Raw genomic sequence first — 25144 nt, 5'->3', positions numbered from 1 at the left:
TCATCACCTGTAAGCTGACCATCCTTAGCATAGAGGATTCCAAATTTAAAATTCACCGATCCCTGGAAAATAAAACCAAATATTATTTGGTAAACAGTCAAACAGAAGACATAACAATTTGGGTCCTCTAATCTTTGCATACATCCTACACATCAGAACATACATTTTATACTATCTCCTACTACACGATAATTTACCTTTAAACTTTGATAGTATAGCATAAAACCATTAACTTAGATGGGTGATCAATTATTATTAAGTTGGTGCTTCAAGTTATTTTTGCTGTCAGGTTCAAAAAAACATTACTTCTTTTTACTGTAACGAGCAATTGATTTAGAAGTCATCAAAAGCCCATCAAAATACAAAGCTGTACTCACCGGACGGGTCTGTGAGCAAGAAGTAGTTAGGCTTGTACTCACCTCTTGCCCTTCAAGAACCAATAAATCCTGTCAACAAAAACAGCATCTTTAGCCCCCTCCTATTACAGATTCTACAAGGATGATGGTTTTATTTGTGTTTAGAAGTTTGGATTTGAAATGGCCAGTTCAATGGATAAAGAGACAGTTTAAGTAGTATTTTATTATTATTATTATTATTATTATTATTATTATTATTATTATTATTATTATTATTAGCTACTGGAAGAAACAAACCAGTAGTATCTATACTTAATTACTTCTATTTCCAGGAAATCATAAAGAAAAAGAACCAAACAAAAAAAAGTCACTTCCTACCTTTTGTATCTCAGGACGAAAAATGTCTCTTGGGCTCTTCTCCAGTTTCTCCAGACTCCTGGCACTGAAATGCAAATGAACGAGTGCTTTAGAGGAGGGCAAGTGCACATTCCAACCCCAAACCACCAACCGATTGCAGTTACAGCGCTTACAAAATGAATCGTTCCCAGAGCCTCTGGGAAATGGAACGGTTGGTGCAACTGCCATTTCTTCCCCAAAATACTAACTTCCAACACTTCCTAAACTTAGTTTGCATTTTAAAAACAGAAATTAGGGAGACTCAGGGTGGAGATCAGGTTGAAATTGATTTCCTTCTAAAGCACAGGGCTCTGTTCCATCACCCTTCACTTTGGCTCCACACAGAATCACGGGGAGCATTTTAGGAGGGCCCAAGAACCAATTCTATTTCTCTCTTTTTTCTAGTTCTCTCTCTTCCTAAATCATTCAAGGCAAGTCAAATGAAAAAGGACAAGTTCAGCATCAAATTCACACTTTTTCCCTTTGTCTGCTCAAGAACAGGCTTTTAAACCACTTCTTGCTGCCTTCAACGATTAAGACTTGCAAAACAGTTTCGCAAGTTTGATAGGTTTATCATAAAAACCACAGAACGCAAGCTCTGAATTACAGGAAAAGGTACACAGGCAAACATCTCAGCTGATGGTGGCTTATTTGTAAACACATACCTTAACGGAGATTGCACTGAGAATGTTTCAGTGGGACTCTAAGGGAAAAGTATTTTCTGAGTACCCTGTAAACAAGAAAAGCTAGGATATATTACAGGACATACCCACTTGTTCTGCATATTCAAATAGGACTATCAATAAAAACATTTAAGAAGGAAGAAAACCAAGGTAATTTTACTCAGCTATATTTGCTGCCGATTTAGAGAAAAAAAAAAAAAAAAGTCACGGGTGCTGCAAAGAAAAAAAAAAAAGTGAACCAGAAACGCCGACAGTAGAACTTTAAAACAATTGCTTGGATAAAAGCAGCTCATGGAACATGAAGTAGAAAAAAAGCGAAACCAGTATCAGACCTGCCTATTTTCTTACCATTGCACAAGAAAAATCCGACAAGCGGTATAAAGTCACTGCCTAAAACCGATCCTAGGATGTAACCAAGAACAATTGAGGCATTTGCTAATCTAAACGGAAACCTTTTCCGGACCCTAGTGTCAAATCACACGTTTTGTCTTGCAGCAGCTCGAGGCTGGAGAGCATTTCCCCTGGGGGTCGGGAGGGTAGGGGCACAAGGGGCTGAGTTTGCGGATCGCACCTGTGCCAGCAGAAGGATCCAGCCCGCGCGCTCCTTGCGCTCGCCATTCTCCGGGCCATCGCTGTGTTTTACTGCTCAGCGATGCCGCTCCATCTGTTTGCGTGGAAGAAAGAGCCACGAGCACTGAGGCACTCAGCAGCCGTGTCATTCCAGCGCTGTCGAGCGCTCTCTGCTCGCAAGGCTGAGCACGCCGCGGAGCCGCCTGCGCAGCCGCTCGTCCGCCCCCGCCCGCAGCAGCGGCAGCAGCCCGAGGGACACGGCTGCAGCTCGGCGGCTCCCGCGCCTCCGCCAGCCGCCGCACAGTGACCGCGGCAGCGCCTGGCGCCGCTCGCCCGGGGCGGCTCCTGCAGCTCCCGGTCCGCGGCAGCAAAGCACCGCCTGGCGCTCCGCCATCGGCGGGTGGCAGCGCGCCCCGCCCGAGCTGAGCCCCCGCCACCGGGACCGCTGAGCGAGGCCGAGGCACCGGGTGGACGCCCTTTCCGCGCCGCTTGGCTCCGTGCGGGCGGCCGGCCGGAGGCTTCGCCCCTCCAGCGTCGCTGCCGCGGCTCCGTCCCGCGCGGGAGAGGCGCCGGGAGCTCCCCGCGCCCAGCCCGCTCCCCCGGCGCGCGGCCGCCTCGGCCCGCCAGCCATTCATATGGCGTGTCGGCCGTTGCGTCAGATGCCGCGCTTTACGGCAGCAGGGCCTGCCGGGAGTTGTAGTCTCGGACTGACAGCCACCGCTCTGTTTTCCGCCACCGGGAGCTGCAGTCCCGCCGGGGGATCAAACGGCTCCTTCGCTCCTGGGCGCGGAAGCACCTTAGGCAGCACCGCCCCTCCCGAATGTCCTTTCTTTTCCACTCCAACTCTTTTTTCTTTTTTTCACTCTGTTTTTCACCCCCTTTTCCACTTTCGCTCTTTCTTTTTCACTCTCATCCTTTTCCTTTTTCATTTTTTTTCTTCCTTTCTCTTCCTTCTTTTTTTTTTCTTCCTTTCCTTTTTCCTTTTCTTTCTTTCTCTCTTTCTTTCTTTCTGTCTTTCTCTGTCTCCCTTTCTCTATTTCTTTCTGTCTCTCTTTCTTTCTTTCTGTCTCTCTCTCTCTTTCTTTCTTTCTGTCTCTCTCTCTCTTTCTCTCTCTTTCTTTCTGTCTCTCTATTTCTTTCTCTCTTTCTTTCTTTCTCTCGCTCTCTTTCTGTCTCCTTCTTTCTGTCTCTATTTCTTTCTCTCTTTCTTTCTCTCGCTCTCTTTCTGTCTCTATTTCTTTCTCTCTCTTTCTTTCGCTCTCTTTCTCTCTCTTTCCGTCTGTCTTTCTCTATTTCTTTCTCTCTCTCTCTCTTTCTTTCTCTCGCTCTCTTCCTGCCTCTCTCTTTCTTTCTGTCTGTCTTTCTCTAGTTCTCTCTCTCTTTCTTTCTCTCGCTCTCTTCCTGCCTCTCTCTTTCTTTCTGTCTTTCTCTATTTCTTTCTCTCTCTCTTTCTTTCTTTCTCTCGCTCTCTTCCTGTCTCTCTCTTTCTTTCTTTCTGTCTGTCTTTCTCTATTTCTTTCTCTCTCTCTTTATTTCTTTCTCTCGCTCTCTTTCTGTCTCTTTCTTTCTGTCTCTATTTCTTTCTCTCTCTCTTTATTTTTTTCTCTCGCTCTCTTTCTGTCTCTCTCTTTCTGTCTCTATTTCTTTCTCTCTCTCTTTATTTCTTTCTCTCGCTCTCTTTCTCTCTCTCTTTCTGTCTCTCTCTTTCTGTCTCTATTTCTTTCTCTCTCTCTTTATTTCTTTCTCTCGCTCTCTTTCTCTCTCTCTTTCTGTCTCTCTCTTTCTGTCTCTATTTCTTTCTCTCTCTCTTTCTTTCTTTCTGTCTCTTTCTTTCTGTCTCTATTTCTTTCTCTCTCTCTTTCTTTCTTTCTGTCTCTTTCTTTCTTTCTTTCTTTCTTTCTTTCTTTCTTTCTTTCTTTCTTTCTTTCTTTCTTTCTTTCTTTCTTTCTTTCTTTCTTTCTCTTTCTTTCTCTCTCTCTTTCTTTCTTTCTCTCTTTCTTTCCCTGTATTTCTAATCTTGGATTTCCATTCTAGCTTTAGAATAAAAAAGCAGCAGTAGAAACGTTCAGGCTACCGGGGAGTGCAAAAAACCCCAAAACGGTAATGATTTTAGGAAAACTATTTCCTCCATGGGAGCCTGAAATTTTCTACAGCTGCAGGTGACATAGAGCTTTTATTTCTTCTTCTAGATAGTTTGTACTTAATACTCTATTTATACAGCGCCCCCTGCCGTCTGCTTTGGCGCACTGCAGGCACAGCGCCCCCTGCCGTCTGCATCGGCGCACTGCAGGCACAGCGCCCCCTGCCGTCTGGACCGGCGCACTGTAGGCAGAGTGCCGCCTAATGACGTCAGCTCGTCGACACGGCGCCCTGTCCCGGTCACGCCCACTCGGGAGGCCGTCGCGATCTTGTGCGGCATTCCGTGACTGCCACGGCCCTGCCAGCCTATATGGCACAATTTTACGGCAGTCGCGCTTTACGGCACCTTTTACGACAGTCGCGCTTTACGGCATTTTTTGCGACAGTCGCGCTTTACGACACCTTTTACGACAGTCGCGCTTTACGACAGTTTTACGACAGTCGCGCTTTACGGCACCTTTTACGACAGTCGCGCTTTACGGCCCCCTTTGCGACAGTCGAGTTTTACGACAGTCGCGCTTTACGGCAGTTTTGCGACGGTCGCGCTTTACGGCACCTTTTACGACAGTCACGCTTTACGGCACCTTTTGCGACGGTCGCGCTTTACGGCAGTTTTACGACAGTCGCGCTTTACGGCACTACCCTTTATGGAACTTTTATGATACTTTACAGCACTTTACGGTTTTTATTTTGTTTTTAGTTTATTTTAAATCTATTTTAATTTTTTAATTTTTTTTTATTTTAAATTTTTATTTTATTTTAAATTTTTCTATTTTTAAAGCTTTTTATTTTATTTTAAAAATTTTATTTACTTATTATTTTTAATTTTTCTATTTTTAAAGCATTTATTTTTTATTTTTATTTTTTATTTAAATTTTATTTTTCTTTTTTCTATTTTTAAAGCTTTAATTTTATTTTTTAATTTTATTTTTTATTTTTCTATTTTTAAAGCTTTCTGTATTTTTCTAATTTTATTTTTTATTTTTAATTTTTCTATTTTTAAAGGTTTTTAGTTTTTTTTATTTAGTGCTGCCCAGACCAACTCAAGCTGGTGATTGTGGTGGTATTTGAGGGTCTTGCATTACGGCACTACCTTTTATGGAACGATTACAGCACTTTACAGCACTTTACAGTTTTTATTTTGTTTTTCATTTATTTTAAATTAATTTTGTTTTTTTAATTTTACTTAATTTTTATTTTTAATTTATATATTTTTAAAGCATTTTTATTTTTTTAATTTTATTTTTTATTTACTTATTATTTTTAATTTTTCTATTTTTAAAGCTATTTTATTTTTTAATTTTATTTTTTAGTTTTAATTTTTCTATTTTTAAAGCTTTTATTTTATTTTTCTATTTTTTATTTAGTTAGTTTTAATTTTTCTATATGTAAAGGCTTTTATTTTATTTTTTTAATTTTATTTTTTATTTACTTACTAGTTTTAATTTTTCTATTTCTAAAGCTTTTTATTTTAATTTTTTAATCTTATATTTTATTTTAGTTTTTATTTTTCTATTTTTAAAGGATTTATTTTTTATTTTTATTTTTTATTTATTTTGTATATTTATTTTTTTTTATTTTTAGAGCTTTAATTTTATTTTTTAATTTTATTTTTTATTTTTCTATTTTTAAAGCATTTATTTTATTTTTTATTTTATTTTTTATTAAATTTTTATTTTTAAATTTCTATTTTAAAAGATTTGATTTAATTTATTAAATTTTATTTTTTATTTTTAAGTTTTCTATTTTTAAAGGTTTTTAGTTTTTTTTATTTAGTGCTGCCCAGACCAACTCAAGCTGGTGATTGTGGTGGTGTTTGAGGGTCTTGCATTACGGCACTATCTTTTAGGTACTTTTAGCACTTTACAGCACTTTACAGTTTTTATTTTGTTTTTCATTTATTTTAGATTAATTTTGTTTTTTTAAATTTTATATAATTTTTATTTTTAATTTTTTTATTTTTAAAGCATTTTATTACGTTTTATTTGGTGCTGCCCAAACCTGCTGTAGTGCATTTTTATACTTTGTAATACTTTGAAGTCATTTTGTTTTGTATCCCCATATTTTTCCCAAATGGTTTAACCCAAACTGTACCCCCCTCCTTCTACCTGTGTTATCCCTCTCCCGGGATGAGATCATCCCCAAACCCCCACCCTGCCTCTCTGTCAATCACTCAGCCTCCCATCCCCTCCATGCAGAAGTTTCGGTCCAAGTCGTCGAGTGATGAGCCAGAGGCCAGGGGTCAGCCCCCCAAACCTTGCCCCATACGCTGTCCTGTATGTCTGGATCCCCCAGCATCCATCCCTTAGGGTCACTTAATGGTTGGTAAGATGTTATCTACTTTTGGTTTCCACCTCCCTTTAAAGGTGACCTTGACACATCTCCCGGGGCTCTCGGCAGGAGGCCCCTGAGGTGCAGGAGCTCCTTTGGGACTCCTAATAAAACCTTGGATTAACCCCTGCTAAGAGTCGGCCCTTTATCATCTACCGCTGTCTCTGGTGTCTCTTGTGCTGCACAGGGGCCCAGCCCAGGTGCCCTCAGCACCCTCGGGGCACACACAGAGAGTGTCTCCCCCCAGCCCAGGTGCCCTCAGCACCCTCGGGGCACAGAGAGTGTCTACCCCCAGCCCAGGTGCCCTCAGCACCCGCGGGGCACAGAGAGTGTCTCCCCCCAGCCCAGGTGCCCTCAGCACCCTCGGGGCACAGAGAGTGTCTTCCCTCTCTCGGCCGTGTCGGGGCTGCCCCCCCGGTGTCTGCCGACTCGGGACCAGCCGAGGGTTACTGAGAGGCTCGCACAAACCCGCTCGGCCACTGATTGTGGTGGTGTTTGAGGGTCCCCAAGACAAGGGAAGAGACGAGAATCTTGACTCCACCTTTCAGAAGGCTGAAATATTATTTTATCATCTCTATTATATTAAAAGAAAATGAGATAGTAGAACTATACTAAAAGAGCAAGGAGACATCAGAAAGCTGGAAAGGAATGAATAATAAAAACCTGGGACTGCTCACAGCCCCGACACAGCTGGACCATGATTGGTCATCAAGTAGAAACAATGCACAGGAGACCAATCCAAGATGCCCCTGTTGCTAAACCATCTCCAGCCCACACTCCACAGCCAGCAGATTGTTACCGGTTCCATTTCCGTTCTGAGGCTTCTCAGGAGAAAAATCCCAGCAAAAGGATTTTCATCAAACACGTCAGTGCCAGGTGATGGCACAGGCAGCATCGGCTGGCCGAGGTCACTGTGTCATCCCTGCCAGCCCAGGTGTCACAGCAAGGAGCAGAGAGTTCACCCTGTACTCACCCTGTGCTCACCCAGCCCTGCCAAGGGACCGGCTGCCAAAACAGAGCCGTGCCATGCATGCCAGTGTCTGCATGGCAGAGAGAGGACATGAAAAGTCACTGAGGAAGCTGCCACCTCCTCCCTGAACTCTGCCCTGCAGGCCAGGCCATGGGCAGCCACTTTGGGAAGGCTGCATTTGCTGCCCATCAGCTGCTCTGTGTCTGACAGGAATTGAAATAGCCCAGGTTTGGGTTGGTGCTGAGCAGAGGGCAGGGAGGAGAAAGGGAGAAGGCTGTGCTGCAGGCCAGGTGGATCCAGGCAGAGCCAATTTGGGCAGCAGCCTTGTCTAACAGCATTTCATTTTCCACTTCTACTACATTACATTTCATTTTGCACTTCTGCTAGAACTGCATGTCAACAGCTTTCAAATATCCTCCTCAGTCCCAGCAGCCTGCTTGAAAGTGCTGTGTCTTTATCAGACCATTGATGGTCCTTCTGAAATGTGAGTCTCACTGGCTGCATCCAAACCTTGTGCTTGAACAGCATTCCTAAAAATTAAAGCAGATTGGGCCTTTGGGGAAGAAGGGGCTGCAAAGCATCTCCTAAAGCATTTTCTACTCCAATTTCATTGTGAGGAAATACACCTGAAGGATGATGCAGGGATTAGGATTGAGACAAAGATGAGTTTGGTAAGTCAATTTTACTTTGAGAGCTTGAGAAGCACAGGAAGCCCAAGTGATGATCCCAGAGGGTTGAACACAGAGGTTTCACCCTCCCAGATATACAAGGGCCTTACCTTAAAACCACTGCTCACAGCACACAGCTGTCTCAACACTGCATTAATGTTTTCTCCTCTTTGTGCATGTGTAGAATTGAAATCCCTCTTGGGGAAGAAGCTTATTCCAAGTAAATTCCGAAACTATCAGCTGAAAAAAACCCTGAAATGTTCTTTCCTATCCTTGTATATTTTTAAAGCCTTTGACATTTGAAACACTGTTCCCCTGCATGGCCTTCTCCTAATCCCAGCTTCTCAGAAGGCCCAAGGGGACAGGGTTGGCCAAGGGTAGAGCTGTTCTGGATTTGTTGGTGGTGCCTTGTAGTGAACAGTGTGTTCAGAGCTGCTCTGCTGGTTCTGCCTATCACTTTGACAGGGAAGGAGTGTGCTGGGATATGATAAATCACTAAATTGTCACTTCTAAATGCTGCTTGCAATGAAAATACTGTGCATAAACCCTCCTAAATGGTGTTAAATTTGTCTGCTGTATTTCTTCCCTCCCACCCCACCACTGCTGCTCTAAGATCCCTTAGTAGCTCAGTCTTTCTTTGTGTTTCGTTTGACATTTATGCCCACTTTCCCCAAAGCTCTGGGGGTTCTTTTTAAAATATGATATTGATTTTTTTCTTGGTTTTAAAAAAAACCTGAAATACACACACTAAAGAAGCAGGTCTCCATGGCTCAGCCCTGAGTGGTAAAGGAAGAGCAGCAGGAAGGGTGGTTTGTGGTGCTGGAGAAAGTCTCTGCCAGGCTTAAAGGAGCATCCCACTTCCACAGATGACTTTTTTTTTTTTTTTTTTAATGAGTTATGGTGCTGGCAAGATCTGGAAAGAGTGCAAGTCCCTCATTCCTGTTTGGATGTCTTGTTTTAAGAAATGTGTTCTTTCAGTTCTTGGAGAGCATAGTTTTGGATTCATCCTCACATCCTCCAGTCTTGGTGGCTCTGTTGTTTTTTTATTTCCCTTTCTCTGCCCTTTTCCCTGCACTCACTCCCCTGATGGCTGCAGGGGATGTGATTCAGGCACTCATCACTGCTCTGCAGCTGCTTTACAGAGCTAAAACTGACTGGGTCTCTCACCCTCCTCTCATAGCAGTGGTGCAGAGTGAGGCACATGGCAGGGCAGGGCTTTTAGCTGTTGTTTTATCTTCTGGTTTGATGTTTAACACATGAGGCAGAACCCCAAGCCCTGCTCACCATGTCAGGCTAGGCTGCAGGGGAACACATTGACAGCAACACAGTGGCTGCACCACAACCACCATCAATCAATCCGATAGAAAAAGGGTTTAAGGCTTCTAACAGTGCCACGGTGACTGAGCTGAGCCCAACCTGGGTCTAGCTTAATCCCTGATCTGTGTAAAGCCCTCTTCTGTGCTTTCCTGAGGCTGGGACAGCTGGAGAGGTTGCTCTCCATGAGCACAGGATGGCAGCTGTGGGCTGAAACTCGCTGAGCTGCCTCCCCAGTACGGGATGGGCTTGTGAGGGATTTAAAAGAAAAAACATTACCATGTCTTTGTCAGTCTGCCATGCTCACTTAAGCTGGCTGTTGGTGATTTGTAGTATTTTTTAAAAGAAAAACCAAATGCTTTCCCTTTACAAGGAAATATGCTATGAAGAGGGCTTCAAAGGAAAGGTGATTAGTTACTATCCAACTGTTGCTAAATTCATTGCTTGATGGTCCATATACTGCATCTTTTAATGTTACTGATACAGACCATTCCCAAGCTGTTTGATAATTATTTATCAGCCATCTGCATCAGCATCATCTGCATGACCAGTGATGGCCAAAAAGCAGGAAGGAGAGAAAGGACTTAAGCTGTAGGCAGGAAAGGGAAGGCAGAAACCAAGCAGCAAACAATTGCCACCTGGGCTCCATTGAAGACTAAAAGTGGGAAAAAACGGCTTACTTGAAAAATCTGCCTATTGTGTGTGCAGTCTCCAAGGGGAAACAAACAAACCCATTCAAAGGAAGGGAAAAAAAGGCAAAGAATTAAAAAATCCTTGTGCTGTTATGCAGAACTGGGGGGTTTAACTCTTCCCAATCTCTTCCCAGTCTCAGGCAGAAATATTTCTATAACCAAACCATCTCCCTTTTTAAAGCATTTAGCTGGATTGAGTAATTTCTTAAGTCCTCCATCATCAGGACCAGTTTGGGTTTGGCAGCTCAAACACCTTGGCAAGGCCAGGACAACTTCAGTGGATCTCCCTGTCCTGAAAGAGAGGAGAAAAGGGAAGTTAAGCTCACTGCAGAATCAAAGCCTCCTGCATTTCATCTTTTGGCTTAGATTGCTCACCATGGAGTATGAGCCATAAAAAAAGGGGAGGTGGAACCAAATTGAATTAAAAAGTGCCCTTTCCCAGTGCTTTTATTCCAGACATTCAAAGGAAGCTAATTTTTCTTCTAGCATTCTTTCCCTCATTTTAGCAGAACCATTCTCATCCCAGACCCCACTCAGCAGTTGTTCAATCTTTTGGCACTGGATCTGGACAAAGGAAGGGACACATCTGGGTCACAGGAAAGCACGGAGAGAAACCCTCCAAAACTGGACAGAGAAAAATGAAATGCAGGAAGACTTACCTGCAGCTGGATGCTCTTTGCACTGGGCTTCCTTTAAAGGAATGGATTTGCTGCTAAACACATCTCAGGCTCAGATGTGACCAGGGAGAAGGTGGGATGGAGATGAGGAGTCAGACATGGAATAACCAGGGAGATGCAGGGCCCAGGAACATGAAGGATGGAGAAGAGAAGGAACAGGGATTGTTCTCCTTGTTTAGATCCATCAGTGCTGGGAGCTTGGGAAGCACATGAGGGTACCAGAGGGATGCTGGGCAGGAGCAGGAGAACTCCAGGATAAGGGCAAGCTGCTCCCACTCCAGGGCTGGGCCAGGGAATGAGGGGAATTATTTCTCTCCCCTTTCCAGTGGGATGCAGGTGCCACCCCATGCAGAGGCAGGAAAACTGCCTTGCAATCAAGTACAAAACCTGCCTGGCAAGCCCAGGATGCCAGCAGCCTTTTCTCCTGGATTTCCTGCTTACAGGCATTTTAAGCTTGCTTTGTCTCAAAATGCCCTTTTTTGCCAAGGGCATTCCCATTTCTTTTGGGTCCTGAACAGAGGTTTGGAAAGCTGACTTTGATGAGGGAACTGTTTCCTATTTTGATCTGTGTTAACTTGGAGTTTCCCTTGGCACCAAAATTAGGGGGTGAACCCAACCCTTGAAAGGCCATAAGATCCTAACTATCCAATCCCCAATCCCCTCAGCATTGGCTTGTGGAACCTTCTCAGGGTTAATTTAGCAAATTAAGGGTTTGGCAAGTTCAGGATCTGGAGCGGTGGCCAGTGGAAAGTAAAACGCCCAGGCTAGATAAGTGTCCAGCCAACCTCCAGCCAGGAAGGCACTTCCCCAACACGAAGTCAGGGCCCGGTGCCTAGCGATGACAGGCTTACGGACGAGTGGCCGCAGTAGAGAGCTCCGAAGTCGCAGGATGAAATGAAGAGGCGACTCTCAGTTTCTTCAGGGAGGGTGGTTTTATTGGTAGGGAAAACGTGGAGAACGAGCTGAGAGCCTCGAGGCAAGAAAACCTCGGGTTTTACAGAGGGTGGGGGGGTCAAAGATAGCAAATCAGAGAAGGATACACTAAGGATTGGCATAATCGGAGAACCAATCAAACACAGTTGTGGGAGGGACCCTGGCCCCTAACCCAATCACCCGACACCCTGGCCCGAACTATCTAGAAAAAGAGGCAGGGGTGTCAAGTGACAGGCAGGCAGCCAGGGGTGGGGGACAAGAAAGATACATTTAGTAACCAAGACAACTGGGGAGGGGTTTGGGGATTGACACAAACTGGTAACAGGGCAGGACCTTCTGAGAGAACAATGGGGGGAAAACTGAACAAACATAAAACACACCACAACAAGGATCGAAACAACCAAAAAGATTCATGAAAAAGAAACGGAACTGAGGCTGGCTAAAAGCTGACGACTCATTACAACAATTCAGTGAAAAGGAAGCAGGAGTGATCCTGTGAAAAACGCCAATCACTTGTTTTTAAAATTTTAAAAGTTTACCAGTAATTACATGCTTATAAAAATAGTAATACAATCCGAGTAATAATAATTTGGACAAATTAAATTAGGACAATATGAGACAATAGAGACAAAGAGTTACAGACAGTCCGGGTACCTTTTTCTGGGCAGCATAAGCCCGAAAAAGGACCCCCGTTAACAAAGGATTAACCCTTAAAAACAACAGCCTGTTGCATATTCATACATCTCATACATGAGGAATAAATTCCATTCAGACACAGGATTCTGTCTGGTCATCATCAACTTCTTCCTCTGAATCCTAACAGCGCCTTCGAGGCAGGAAGAAGTTCGTTTCTTCTAATAAGAGAGCAATAAATTCTTTTTCTCTGAAAGATTTAGGTGTCCTGTAGCTGCTATCTCACTGCAAGTCCTTTCTTTAAAAAAAGTCTCCTACATAACATAGTTTCTATTTTAACATTTTGTTATAACCTAAAACTATATTTAGCACGCTATTGAAGAGAATTAATACAGCATTACTTTTTAACACAACACATATTCATTTTAATATTTGCGAAAAGCCACTCACAAAATACGGATTTTTCACATTTTCAATACTCACCAAGCCATCTGGCCAGAGTTCTGTGCCCACCGAGGACACAGAAACCAGCAGGGACCTTCCTCCCATTCTCCAGCACAGGCTTCTTCCCTCCACACGCAGGGAGCTGCAGCCACTCAGGGAACACCGACTTAGTCACAACAGGAGAGGCACAAGGATAATCTGGAACTCGTTGCGACCTCAATGCCGCCCAGACCCAGGAGAAAGCACTCTTACCATCAGACGGAGCGGGGTATTTCCTGTACCGCCCTCTCTTCGCCCTACCCAAGGCGCATGAGCACACTGCCGCCATCATTGGAAGGGCAAGTGAGTGCAGCCCTCAGCCGCCATCTTGGGTGTGGCGTAAAAGTGACCCTTTTTTGTCTCCCCTTTCCAATTTTCACCCTCAGCAGAGGCAGGAAAACTGCCTTGCAATCAAGTACAAAACCTGCCTGGCAAGCCCAGGATGCCAGCAGCCGTTTCTCCTGGATTTCCTCTCGGCAATCTTTGGTACTGGCAGAAGCCACTCCCGGCCGAGCCGCCATCTTTGTTGTGGTACCCTTAAGCATCCCCCGCTCCTCACACAGGCGTTTCTCTTGCTGGCTGCCTCAACCCGGTCCCGACGCCGATCCCGTGCTCTCAGCGCCATTTTCTGCTGCTTTTCCCGGCGGGAGAAAACGGTTGGCGGGGTTAGCGGCACCGGAACCCCACGAATCGCGGCAGGGAGCGGCGGAGACGCCTCTGCCGGAGTCCTGCCGCGGCCGCCATCTTGAGTGCGGCTGGAGCCCGACCCGGCTCACGCAGGATCCTGGTACGCGGGCGCTTCGCCATCTTGAAACGGGAGCTCTGTCCCCTCTGCGCCTCCACCGCCCGCCGAAACCGGCCCCGCCGCTGTCGTTCTTCCCAGCCACTGCCCCGCACGGCGGCCCCTCAAGCCCGGCCGCGCCCCTTTGCACTCCTCGCTGTGCTTCACCGCTCCCCTCTGTGCACAGCACCGCTCTGTGCCCACAAGGTGGCAGCACCGTCCCCCGCCCGGGCCGGGCTGGACGCGCCTTGGGGCAGGCAGGGAACGGAGACCGAAGCTGCCGGAGATTGATTTTGGATTGATTCCCTTCAGCCCCAGCAGCTGTTCCTACAGTTTAAGGGCACTTGATTGGTTTATTCCTAGGTAAAAACGTTATAACATTGGTTTCAAAACGACTACGCATCTCTAGTCAGAGTTTCCTGCATTCCTGTATACAATAGAATGGATAGATTATTTCCAAATCATTCTTTCCAAATGGTTTTAGAGATAAATTCCAATTCTTTGCCCACACCTATAAAAACGAAAAACTTGACAGGTTTTGGTGTTCTACACCCACCCCTCCGTGTGAATTTTCTGGCAGCTTTTGGTCCCTCTGGGGCAGGGTAACCCAGCATGACCCCCCCTCATTCCCCACTCACCTGCTCCTCCATCACAGCCTGGTGTGACCGTGTTCACAGGAGTCTTAGGATGAGGGAAGAGACGAGGAGTTGACTCCATGTTTCAGAAGGCTTGATTTATTATTTTATGATCTATATTCTATTAAAAGAATAGAAGAAAGGATTTCAGCAGAAGGCTAGCTAAGAATAGAAAAAGAAAAATGATTTCACAAAGGCTTGTGTCTCGGACAGAGAGTCCGAGCCAGCTGGATGTGATTGGCCATGAATTAGAAACAACCACATGAGACCAATCACAGATGCACCTGTTGCATTCCACAGCAGCAGATAATCATTGTTTACATTTTGTTCCTGAGGCCTCTCAGGAGAAAAAATGCTAAGGAGAGGATTTTTCAGAAAATATCATGGCTACAGCCTGGCTCTCCCTCCTAGGGACATTGCGGTGCCCCAAATGCCATCAGAGCCCCCAAGTCTCCAGCCCCTCTCCCTCAGCCTTACTTCCTCACCCCCAAAGAAGGCACAGAAGGAATCAAACTGCCCTGGACAGCAGAGTGGTGCTTTATTCAAGCCCTTTCCATGAGTACATCTCCCCCAAAAGGGATTCTGCTGCAACAAGAATGGGGGGCAGCCCCCAGAAGTTCCTCCCCAGCCCTGCAGTCACAAGAGAGAGGCAGAAAGAGGGAGGGGCAGCAGAGAGGACACAGGAAGAAAAGTAAGAACGGGGTGCAGAATGAAGTTGAAAAAACAACCAAAAACAAAAACAACAACAAAACCTGGGATGGGAAGCATAACAGAGAGGGATTAAAAAAGAACGGGTTTTGGTTCCTCAACTCTTCCTCATCAATTTCCTTATTGGTGACATTCAGCAGTGATGCCAAACAAGCACAGAAAACAAGTGCAGAAGAAATGCAGATAGTCAGCAGCCACCACCTATCAAAATTCATTTTAAATAGTGTTCAAAGGTCTCTAAGAGCAAGGTGAGGTGTAAATGGAGATACTCACACAGAAGTACTGCCAGCTGCTATTTTCAACATTTCCTCTGAGTTTCCTTTTCACTTGTTTATCTCTCACCTAAACAAGAGAAAAAAACCCCAAACAAATGTGACCTTTCAGGCACACAAAAAATGTAGTTGGTCCTTAAGAAAGCATTTTATTCTGCCTGTATAATAACGTGTTGGGAACAGTAGGAGCTTTTAGCAAAACGTCTCTGTGCTGTTGCAGTTGTTGTGCCACTGTGAGAAATCACAGGCATGGCTGCAAGGCTCCTGCAGCTCACCCTGGTGCGGGTCAGAGACCACTTATCCCTGCAGGGATCCCTGGGAATAATGATGGTGGGAAATGTGGAGGGAGCTGGATGAATAAATACTTGCCATTTCCTTACCAAAAAACCCCTCAAAACAAATCTATAAAAACAGTTTGCCTCTGAATTAGGAGAATTTCAATTAACTCTTTTAGGTCTGCTTTTGGTTCAACATTCATCAATCTGAATTGGAATATGCATAGAGTAAGTAATTAAAGGTAGCTGAAATTTAAGAATAAAGGTCTATTTCCTTGTTCATAACCTACATTGAAAGACATTAAAACCCAGTGTTTTGCTTTAGAGCTGCTTGGCATTGACTTCATTCAGTCTTAGACTCATCAGGTTATAAAAAACACAGGGAAATATATTCTCTGTTTCATGAAGAATGCATGATTAATGAGAAAGGCATAGCTTTATCAGAGTCACTGCTGATACCAACATTGCTTGGCTAAGTTCAAAGTACTGACACAAGAACATCATAACAAAAGCAACGCTCAACAGAGCCTCAAACATAAAGACACAGTTCAAAGTTTTTCAGATGTCCTACAGTTGCTAAGGTATCTCCTCCAGAAAGGTGAGCAAACTGAAAATAGCACAGGAAATTTTAAACCCATTTCTCTTTTTTTTTCCCCTTAACTTCCTTGTGGGCAAGAGAAAACTCCTAATCCAGGGAATGAAATGTAGTTTTCATACCTCAGTCATGAGTAGTCCCCTCAGTTTCAAGCAGACCCAGTGCTCAGTGAAATCTTAGAAAGGGTCAAATCATCAGTATGAAATTCCAATTCTGTAGAGAGCTTTTTGGATAATTGGTTAGCTGAGAAAGGACATTTCGATGTGATACCGATGGATAAGGATAGGAGAAACAAGCTGAGAACTAAGCAACCAGTGTCCAATCACTGACAAAGGTCACAGTGACCTTCTCTGAAACGGGAAGACGGGGGAGAAAATCGCTTGCCAGAAAATGTAGATATCTTAGGTAGAAAAGTTAGAAGAATGCAAACATAGAAGCAAAATAATTGTTAGAAGATAGAAGTAGGTGTGGTTGATCTAAGTGTGCTTAACCAATAATGAGCTCAGCTTTTGCAATATGTATAAGCTTCATTAACACCAATATAAATATGTGTGAGTTTTCAATAAACTTCGGGATTTGCTATTCACGCATATGGTGTGTCGCATTTCTCCCGCCGTTCACGACACAATTCTATTTGTGAAAGTAGCTATTTTTTCTCCATTCCCCTCCCTCCCCAACATCAAGTGGGAAAGGCTCAAATTGAAAAATAATTCTTACAAAATTATACTTTGACCTAATAAGTTCGCTACAAGTTGCACCAGAAAGAGAAAGGAGAGCAGAATCAGAGGTTATCAAACTCAATAGAAAATCCAGCTCATGCTATCTCCAAAAGCCTCATTTCATTTATCCAGGATTTAAAAAAAAAAAAACCCACATAATAAAAACTTCACATATTTTGTTAAATGCTTTCATTTCTATCTGAAATATTAATTATTACTCTGCTTTTCAGAAGTGAATTAGAAAGTTTTCTGCACCCACCTTCCCCAAATCTGATTCTAAGTGCTTGCCAGTTTAATCCCTTAGGAAGCAAAAGTAGCCCCATGTGTCTCAGGATCAATAGAAACTAAACAACAAAGCTTGACCAAGTCTATTAAATTGTCAATAAAGTGAATAAATATTTTCCACTGTAGAGACAGCTATCACCAGCCTGTGAATTTGGCTAGGGCAGGTTTAGTGAAGGAAAAACGAGGTCTTCATTGCCAAATCAGTCAGGAGTTGTTCTACTCTACTGCCAGTGTCAGGTGAGTGTAAACACCACATTCCTCACAGCATCCCCCACAAAGAATTCCTCTTGAAAATGAAGGCTGCTTTTGAGTTGGACCCAACAGATGAGAACTCCCTGGTGTAGCACAGTGATGGCAGCATGGCCAGGCTCTGCACTGGAAGGCTGGGACCCAGCAGCAGATTCCTGACCAGATCTCCAAGGCTGAGTGTGCAGGGGTGCTGTGGTGGCCTGGCCCCCCTGGCCGCGCACTTCCAGCCACCATCACTTCCTCTCAGAAGGACAGGAGAGAAAATAAGAAAAGCAGGAACTGGAAAGCTCAGGCTAAAGTCAGGCAGGTCACTGATGAAACAGAGTTAACTTGAAAAATCTTATTTATCAGCAAATAAAAAGAGTATTTAATTATGTTATTACACACTATTATTAGACAGTCAGCCAGCCAGCCTGACCCCAAGCATGCTGCAGCATCGGGGCCAGGCAGTGCCCATCTCCCAGGAGCTGATTTACCCATCCTTCTCAAGGGAATTGACCTGCACACAGTTCCACAGTGGAGCTGCCAGGCTGCCAATAAAAATATCTCTGGCTAAGAGTCAAACCCTAATACATAAACCATATTAAATGATTAAATGATATTGTGTTACTGGCTCTTTCTTCTATTTCAAATTTTGAAAATTATTCCCAAGAATTTTCAAAAGATTTCATAGGAAAAAGGTCGTTTTATGCTAAGATGTAAGGTGTGCATGATTGAATGTTTCATTCCACATCCTTACAAGCTGAGCCTTGACCAAGTTAAGAGGTGGAAGGACATGCTCACTGTAATGGAAAGATGGAAATAATGAAACTCTGAACACAAGAGAAAGGTTCACAGAAAAATTAAAATTCCTTGCTGAGCCAAGACAAAGGAGATAATTTTATCCAACAGATAGAAAAGCTCAGGTCAGAATAGTGACCGTTGCTTCTCAAGAGCAACATCCACTGAAACGCACAGTCTGCAGGTGGAATAAGGTTAAACCTTCCCAAAATGGGAAAAAACCCTTGACTCTGACCTCGATTATTTCATCATCTACACTTATTTACCATTTGGAAAATAGTACTAGAGTGTTCTTGTGACTTAAAAATCTTTGTCTGAAAAATCACCACATTAGAGAAAATTTTACGTCAGGATAACCTCGTGTTGAAATTATCCAGAAAAACAGGATAAAGTGAAATGATCATGCTGCAGACCTTTTTCTGATTTTTAGCAAATAGAATGCACTCATATTGAGGGATGTTTTGAAAAAAAACAAACACATTGACATTACTGCATGGTCATGTGAAAAATATTCCTCTTCATCTTCAGTGCCTCTCACAGAATTAACACCAGGATGAAGTTGCAAAGTGAAAAACACTGTCTAAGGAGTGGTGTTGCCCCACACATGGGATACCTGTGTGTGCTTCAGAGAGATTCATCCTGAGTTTGCTCCAGCCCCTGTAAACACCATAAACATGAGGCAACCATGGGACTGTTCCACAGCTTCTCTCCAAGCTTGTGACATGGGTTTATGCCCCCAAGAGCTATTGCAAGGAGTGCAAGTCAACAGCAAGGGGTGGCAGAATTGGACAAAAATACCAGCATTATTGGCATGTGAGAAATTAAATATTGATTGCCTAAAAGATCTGAACTCTGCACCTTACCTAGTACAACTTCCATATTGAGGGTTTTAAACAGACACTGTAATTTACAACTTCTAATTTTTATGTCCTGCAGATGTGAAATCCCCAGCCACCAATCCAGAGTAACCACCTGAGTAACCAACTATTTGCTATTAAGATTTTATACCACCTTCTCCAGAGTAACCACCTGAGTAACCAACTATTTGCTATTAAGATATTATACCATTGTAAGCCTTATTGCTTACAATGTTCCTTTTCAGCAAACATACGGGTTGCATGACTACCTAAACTCAACGTATCCCCCACCATTTGTAAACTGTTACCAAGAGAAACTGTTTTTTCTGTGCTAATTGTTGACATCATATATTAGCAGGAATAGAGTGAGCATGGAGTAAGATTTTACACAGCAAAACAAAGAAGGCTCATAGACAGTAAACCCTGGATCCCAGCCCCAAAATCCTCTTTTATACTCATTTCTTTGGCTTTAGGAAGACATTAGGACAGCCTGCAGCTTCGCAGAAATTGAACAATGACAATCCTAGCTAAAGCAGCTGTTCTGCAGATGCAAAGGAAGATGTAGAATGTTTCCTGGACAAGCAGCCTGAAAATGACTCTCTCACAGATGAATAAGCATCAACACAAAACACACTGTTACAAACCTACTATTTCCATATAACAGATAATGAAAAACCATCTGTCCATTCTGGCTATTTGCCAAGCAGCCAGCCCAGCACACCATTTTACTACCTGTATCTAAGGTATCCTACTAATAAAGAATATTTCTCAACTGTTTTCATTTTGTCTGCACATGCTGATTAATAACTCCATCATTTAACCCACCTCTTCCAAAGTCAGTCATGTACATAACAAGGAGATTAATTCCTGAAAGTATAACTGTGCTCCTCTTTTGGATTTGGAGAAAAAAAAAAGCCTCTTTAGTGAAATCAGTGAAAATTAGGGCCAACATCTTATTCTGCAGGAATTTCCCCAGTTAAGCATAATATTTCTATGGCCTTCTAATGATCAATATCCTGTGCTCTCAATATCCAGTTCCCGTCCTGGTTGTCTTTTAGATACCAGAAGCCAGTGGGTATTAAGAGATAAATTGTACTCAGCGCTACTTTAGTCCAACATTTAACATGAAGAGGATGTTTGCAATTAAAATTCACACAATGCAGTATTTGAAGTGAACACATTTCACTATCAGTAGCAGCACAAGGCAATGATGAAAAATCCACAATGGCGTGGTACTGTGTGCTGCATTATGCAAATGGATGCAGCAAAGGTCAAAGCTCATCTCAATCTCATAATTATGTCGTCTATAGAGAATAATTAATTTACAGTGTGCTTTCTTATTTTGTGTACCACAACACTAAAAGCCATTTTATTTGTGAATTTTCTTGCTTTATATCGCAGAGATAAATACATCAACGGCTTTCAATTTCCTCTTTGGGAACCAGGGGGGAAGGGAAGGCACAGCTCTTTATTTTCCATAGCAACACCAGGCTACAATTAAGCACCAAAAATACTGCCTTTTAATTACTCAAATGCTGTTCAATTTCAGTGTTTAGGAATGAGATTGCTGTGCCCAACAGCTGCCTCATGTTACAAGGGCAGAAGTGTTTGAACAACTTCCATGAAGCAAGCAGTGCTGTAAGGATGCAGTTATATTGCACAGCTCCCTACAGAGGGTCACAGGTGAGACGTAGGATATATTTGTGAATTACTGAGGCCCTGTGCTGGGGATGGGAAGTGGGATCCAGAGCAAAAAGTTTGTGAAGCTGGACCATAAAAAGCCAGGATGCCAACCTGAGTCTGAGGTGCTGGTGGCAAGTTGGCAAACTGGTGTTCCATGAGTTCTGATTCTGATACTCTAATCCCCATCTTCTCCATCCACCGGGCCAGCTCTGTTTTCCTCTCTCTGCCAAAAAAACCAAGAATTCCTCAGCTCGGTAAGAAAAATAGCCTCCAAGAGCGATGTTCAGAGCAGCCCAAGGTACCTGATGCAACCTCTTTTTCACACCTATTTTTAAATACATGTTACACATCCAGAGATTTTAAAAGAGTGGTCCTCTGACATAAGCCTCAGGAGAGCAACTCTCTAAGCAATAGGATGAGATGTTGGTGTTCTTTCAAATCCAAGGGATCTTATTCCTTACTCTCAAATATTTGTACTGATTTGGCATTTTGAGCTGGAAGCTAAATAGAGCTGCCTGGGAATCAGATGGGGTCACACTGCACAGATGACAGAAAACTGCCATGACCAAGAAGCAGTAATTCTCTTACAGGAACCCCTGTTTTACACAACTGGTTTACACAATTAACTGAGGACTAATTGATCCCACAGGAAATCTGTCATTCATCAGGAACTTTAACTTCCCAATTCCAGCTTCACTTGCTGTAGCTTATTTTTTCCTTCTGTTTTCTAGGAAGCTGCCTGCTTGTGGTTGTTTCTAAGGAACCTGAACAACGTGACCTTCATGTGATCCAGTGGCTTCTAAAGCTCATTCCCTACTCCTTGCACAGGTCAGAACAACTCTTGTGTGGTTTTTATGTCCCTTAGGTGACAAACTTGCACACAGGCAAGCACCTTTCCCCATCCCTAGAGATCATCTGTCACTGTTACCTCGAGTGTTCATCACAAGATGCAGAACTAGACCAGTGGCAATGCCATCCAAACTCACACAGATCCAGCTGTCCTTCTGTCAGTTACCTTGACACACTCTGGATGCAACCCCAGCAATTTCCAGGGAAGGTGGAAAAGCTGCAGAGTAGTTAATGTTGACAGTAGTTGCTAAAAGGTCATTCAGAGACATTCATTAGTTGTTTGCTGTAGCAGACAGTCATTATTATTGGCAGCAGAAATTGGCAGGAAGTACTCTTATTGTCAGAAAGCATTAAAAGAGTGTCATTTGTCAACATGTGCTCTTCCACAGAGCAGCAGGCTAAGAAAACTCCATCTCTCAATTTAACTGGAAAAAATAGCATAAATACCCTGACATGTTTTTATCTGCATCTCTGATGTGGGCATGGAAGATGCTTTAGGAACTCTGCATCAGCCCACTACCCTGCCTGGGAGCAGAAAAGCAGAAAACATGCAGAAGCATTTTACCCTGAATTTCAGTTTCCGGGGTTCTGCTCTGAGTTTTTCCAGAATGAAGAATCTCTGTGACTATCCACCTGTCAGGCTCATTTAGCACTAACTCTATTTCTAAGCACAGAGACTTGGATGTTGCTATGTAAATGAACTCAGATCTGTTTGCCCTTTATTGGGAAGGGGAAAAAAAAACATAGTAAGATTCAAGATCACTTTTTTTTCCATGTATTTCAGCAAATGTAACCATAATACATTAAAGACTTGCAAGGTGGAAGTAAATTATAAATCCAAGTTGCATCCCTCTATAATTTTGCATTATGGCAGTACAATAATGGAATTAATAAAACTTGCATTTTAATGCTGTCAAGTTACATTAAAAAGCATTATTTAGCCCTCCCCAAGCCTACACTCTAATAAATGTCAAGTCCCCAACTATTAGGTATTTAAATATTTGCACAAGGAGTCTTTAATAATGAGAACACACACTGCAGATACGTGTGCTGTTGTACTATTAACTGAAATAAATAACCTGGGACAATTATTCCCAGTCCTAATAAAGCTGATTTGCTAATCAAATGTCAATACAATGACTTGTTTTTAATATGGACACAATTGCACTAATAACTTAGAGTTATTAAATAAAGGCTTTCAGAATGAACACAGAAGCACTGTTGGTTTTTTTATGGCACCCTTCATTCTCCTGCTGGCTTCCTGCACCTCAAGCACTCAGAATCCTTTTCATTCGGTAAAGCAGTCAAAGGCTGGCACTTGACTTTCATTTCCATCTTTGTCCCTGTCACAGGAGAGGGGACAAGCAAGAAGATGGGAGAGATAACAGAAGAAAGGGAATAGTTTATAGCACAGCACCGTTTGTTTGTAGTTTATCTCACTGCTCACCAGCCAGGTCTCCATTTTCTATTGGATTGTCCCAACACTTTTCTGTAAGAAAGGAAATGAGCCACTTGCTGTAGCACACTTGGCCTAGCTCAGCCCTTCATTTGACTGTCTGCTGGATGCATTCAGCTTTCCAGGAGAAGTTCAACAGCTGAAAGCCAGGGCAATACCATGGGACGGGAAATACAAAGCAACTCAATGGGAACTGGCAATAGCAGAAGTGTTGATGAAAATCTCATGTCCTTGGGGCTGCTGACAGCTTTGAGTACTCATTTTGACCTTGACCATAACTCTTGTCCTCATTCAAGAGCTTTCCTTTTTATTCTGTTCATTAACAATGAAATTGAATTTCTAAACGGAGTTACACAGTGAAAGAGGGGGACATGTTCTCACTTCAAAGATTGACATATTCTTAAGGGACTTTTCATGTACCCTGTTGGTGAGTCATCAAGGAAAAGATGGTTACTGAGTTACAAAAGCAGTAAAACAGGCAATTTACTAAAACACTACCTGAAAATATCCATGGAACAATGAGTCTGATTAGCTAACAGCAACAGATGGGTTTATGATTACAAGTTTTATGACTCTTGGATAACATAAAGCCCTTTTTTTCTCAAAAGGAAGTTGCAGCACTTAATGCATTTGCTGAGCTTAGTGTTGTCAGCCCTATAAATCACTCCAATTGCACTCCCAGAAATAAGATCCTCACTGTATGGTTAGAAATTTACAGTGTGCTAATAAATTACTTGAGAGATAATTTCTGGCTTTCAATATCTAGTCCAAAGAACACTTATTCCTACAGTCAAAGGCATTTATTGCTGATAAAAATCTAACTATTAGCACCAGTTAGTTACATTTACTAATGACCATAACTGACCTGGAGCAAGTTGTTCCTTACATGTAAAATCAGTAAAAGATGATTTCTGATGATGGGTTTTGATTACACTTGCAAGATGCAATAACACAAGACAGGTAGACTGTACACTTGGCTGACAGCTTTTCATAACATTTCCCTGGCTGGAAATAAAGAAATACTTCTGGTCTTACTTCAGCTTTGGGGCAAACCAAATTATTCAGTTCCTTCAAAGTAGCCAAAAATCACATTTTCTCAGTGTTTGTTTCAAGCTCTGCTGTGTTGATTCTATCACAAACCAGTATTAATGGAATGCCACAATCACAGTTGCACAGAAATCAAACGCTGAGGCACTACGTCCTGGCACTGTCATACAGTATCCAAGGGCAAGTGAGTCCTTGACTGCAGGAATCATCTTGGTTATTACTCTACTATTGCTATTTTAAAGACTGATATTTATTTAAGGACTAATAATTATTATTCTAATGCCACATCAAAAAACTTACTGACAACACAGTGTTTGACACAAGAGTGAACTTAAAACAAATTAGAATTAGTGCAGCATCATCTCTAGAAGTACTCCTTCAACTTGATCTTCTATTAAGGCAAAAATGGGCAGAACTCAGCTGAAGAGGTGGCAGATCAGAATTATCCAAGCACTAAATAAAAGCAAAGTAAAATAATAACCCAGCAGCCAATTCAGTAGAAATGACAGGATAACCTTTTCCAGCTGGGTGGTTTTAAGTTCCATTAAGGCAGAAGTCCCCAGACTATTTCCAGGGGAGGTGAAGGTGTGGAGACCACAGGTGTTCCACAGACAGCTCATGGGTCACACAGTGACACTCTGCTCACCAGGCTCCTTCAGGCTGAGAAGGTCAAAGGACATATAACAAAAAAAACATTAAAAAGTGTGTTGATGATGTCACATTTGTCCATGAGCAACCATCATTATTCCAGAGAGGCCTCTGTGCCAAAGGATGCCCTCAGAGACACTAAGTCTTGCTAGAACAATCTCTGTTAGAACCAGGGCTCATCCTGCAGAGCTCTGCAGCATCCCCACGTGCAGCTGTCCCATTTGCCCCACGGGAAGCTCTCCCTGCAGCCACATGGAAGCAGCTGCTCACTCAGCCTGCTTCCCTCCCGCCTGGCCAGCATCAACTGCTCATTTCCTGACACAGAGATCAGCCCTACCCCATTCCTTCAGCACCAGCCTGACCAGTGCAAACAGCAACTAATTTCCTCTTTAAACTGACACTGCAAGGCTCATGCTGTGCACTATGAATACCTTTTTAGTTTTTTTGAATCTTGAAGGAG

The 25144-nt window shown here is 43.0% G+C and overlaps 2 long non-coding RNA genes across 3 annotated transcripts; both read right to left on the bottom strand.

Moving 5' to 3' along the window:
* Positions 1–734: 734 nt before the first annotated feature.
* LOC136571107 (uncharacterized) lies at positions 735–13595 on the bottom strand. Of its 2 annotated transcripts, XR_010785641.1 has the most exons (3): positions 12846–13595; positions 1418–1482; positions 735–798 (listed from the first exon to the last, which is right to left on the bottom strand). It is a non-coding gene; the product is annotated as an uncharacterized lncRNA (long non-coding RNA). The 2 variants fall into 2 exon arrangements; XR_010785640.1 differs by lacking the exons at positions 735–798; positions 1418–1482 and adding an exon at positions 9166–10411.
* A 722-nt stretch (positions 13596–14317) lies between these two features.
* Positions 14318–20827, bottom strand: LOC136571102 (uncharacterized). The gene is made up of 3 exons (XR_010785638.1): positions 20796–20827; positions 15243–15311; positions 14318–14382 (listed from the first exon to the last, which is right to left on the bottom strand). It is a non-coding gene; the product is annotated as an uncharacterized lncRNA (long non-coding RNA).
* Positions 20828–25144: the final 4317 nt, after the last annotated feature.

The sequence above is a fragment of the Molothrus aeneus genome, unplaced genomic scaffold (genome assembly GCF_037042795.1).
Source record: "Molothrus aeneus isolate 106 unplaced genomic scaffold, BPBGC_Maene_1.0 scaffold_63, whole genome shotgun sequence".
In the NCBI taxonomy this organism is placed as follows: Eukaryota; Metazoa; Chordata; class Aves; order Passeriformes; family Icteridae; genus Molothrus; species Molothrus aeneus.
The sequence above is the reverse complement of the archived record's forward strand: the minus strand, read 5'-3'. Positions and strand labels throughout refer to the sequence as shown.